The sequence below is a fragment of the Octopus sinensis genome, linkage group LG6 (assembly GCF_006345805.1).
Source record: "Octopus sinensis linkage group LG6, ASM634580v1, whole genome shotgun sequence".
Classification (NCBI taxonomy): domain Eukaryota; kingdom Metazoa; phylum Mollusca; class Cephalopoda; order Octopoda; family Octopodidae; genus Octopus; species Octopus sinensis.
The window spans coordinates 12,084,124-12,086,623 of record NC_043002.1 but is presented as its reverse complement, the minus strand read 5'-3'; positions in this window follow the sequence as shown (position 1 = coordinate 12,086,623).

Below are 2,500 nucleotides of genomic sequence, written 5' to 3'. Positions count from 1 at the left end.
ATACCAGATTTGATCAATAAGTATCCGGACTTTTGCCATTGTAATGAAGCTACAGCACGCAGAGTGAAGCCGCTTGGCACGGATTGATCTTGAATTCTGCTGCGCATGCGCACTGAGTTTTAATGTTCTAGATTTCCATTCTTTACAGAAGTTCTTGGAAAAAGTTGTGTGTAGCGTGTGATCGTTGCATGACCATGACAGAGAAAGTTATCATGTCAATACCTGCTTAGAGGAGTACGCAAGGTTGCAGAAAGTGTATGGAGAGGAGTGTATGAGCCGCACACAAGTGTACGAGTGGTTCAGACATTTCCAAGATGGCCGATAAAATGTTGATATTGACGAACGTTCTGGGAGACCCGCAACTAGCAGAACTGAGAAAAACATCGCAGATGTGTGTGCAGCTGTGACGATAAATCGTCGAATCACCATCCGTGAGTTATCAGAGTATGTACAGATTAGTTACGGTTTAGTTCGGTCCGTTATCACTGAAGATTTGGGTCTGAGACGCGTGTCTACCAAGTTTGTGCCAAAACTGTTTTCAGATGACCAAAAAGACACTCGGGCTTCAGTTGCACAAATTCTGTTTAGTTGTATTGAAAACGATGACAGCATTTTGAAAACTTTGCGTAGACTTCTGAGCAGTCATCGCCAAGTTTCTAGCAAAATTTGATGCAGATTCTCCGTTTAACTTTCTCTGTCATGGTCAATGCGACGATCACACGCTACACACCTTTCTTCCAAGCACTGCTGTTAACAGAGGAAATCTAGTACATTAAACAGCGGAAGTGGGCTTGAACATTAAAGCTTAGTGGGCATGCACAGCAGAATTTACGGTCAATTTGTGGCTAGCGGCTTTACTCTGCATGATTTAGCTTCATAACTATAGCTACAGTCCGGATACTTATTGATCAGACCATGTATATGAACATACATATTTTATTGACTTCATATTTTGACACAAAGCCAGCAATTTTTGTGAATGGAGTAAGTCGATTACATCGATCCCAGGGCTCAGTTTATCCACCCCGAACGGAGGAAGGGAAAGTTGGTCTTGGCGGAGTTTGAACTCAAAACGTAACGACATGATATACTGTTAAGTATTTTGCCCGGCGCCGCAACAATTCACCCAGATCGCTACCTTTACATAAATATATAAAGAGTAACAAGCAGAATGTAGAGAACTAGTTCTATTCTGCAATTTTTTTCGAAGTTATTGCTGCAATATTATTATACATGTTGCGGCAGTAAGATCGCCCTGATTTCAAAGGTTAATAAAAAAAATACAAACATGAAAAAGCTTGAAAAAATTTGTATTTCTATGCAGTTCATTAAATGCCATGTTGTTTTTCTGTTTCAGGTAGTAACCACCATGACCTGCCGCAGAGAGCATCGTGCATTTGTTAGATATACAAAGTTATTTCTTATCTTATTCTTATTTTTTTTCTTATTTTATTAAGCCTTGAAATTGGGGCAACCTGTCTGCCACCCGCTGTATAATAAACCAAATAAAATATCGTATTTAACCATGCTGAAAAATACATCGTATTTAACAATGCCGGAAAATATCGACTCATCAGGCTTCTGTATAAAATCAAATTTCATACATAAACCTGAAGAGTCGATTTTCTCCAGTAATGATAAAACAATACTGAGACGATGTAAACGTTTTCAAACGTTATGTAATATTAATGCAGCAATAATCTTGTGGTAAAGTGTCGATGAAACAATTGTTGCGTTACGTAATAAAACTTCACTCCACTCTTTTTGTTAATATTTATATAAACTCTACGGTTATTTATAGATTTTATATGTCATTGGTAAATCGATACATTGCCGATGTTTAGTGGTACCTGATAGCCGATACCTGCGTAGGGGCTTTATAAAGCAAACTACAAGGTTAAAACCGAAACGGAATTGATAAGGCGGTACTCCGGCATGGTCGCAGTCAAATGACTGAAACAAGTAAAAGAAACAAAGACTAAAAGAATGTGTGTATGTCTATGTGCATGTGTATGTATGTATGTTATGTATGTATTATGGTTTATCTATATCTATATATACACACATATATAATAATATATATATATATATATATACTATATTATATCTATATATATAATATATATATATATATGGGAGATAGAGAGTGAGAGAGAGAGACAAAGAGACAGAGAGTAAGAGAGACAGATAGGGGTAGTATGTGAATAGAAAAAATCTGAAAGATATCTCGTGAGACACGGGGAGTTGGGAAATAAGATTGATATATTGATAAGTGATTTTGATCAAGAGATAAAACTTAGAAATAGAAAGCTTCAAAGAGATAACGATAAAAAAAAAGTTGCCAATAGAGAGAATGAGAGAGAAGTCATGAAAGAAAGAGGGATTATAGGAGAAGGAGAGGAACATAGTAAGAGAGAGAGAGAGAGAGAGAGAGAGATTGTGTGTGTGTGTGAGAGAGGAATGTATACGAAAGAAAGAGAGTTGATGTTGAGTGAAAAGC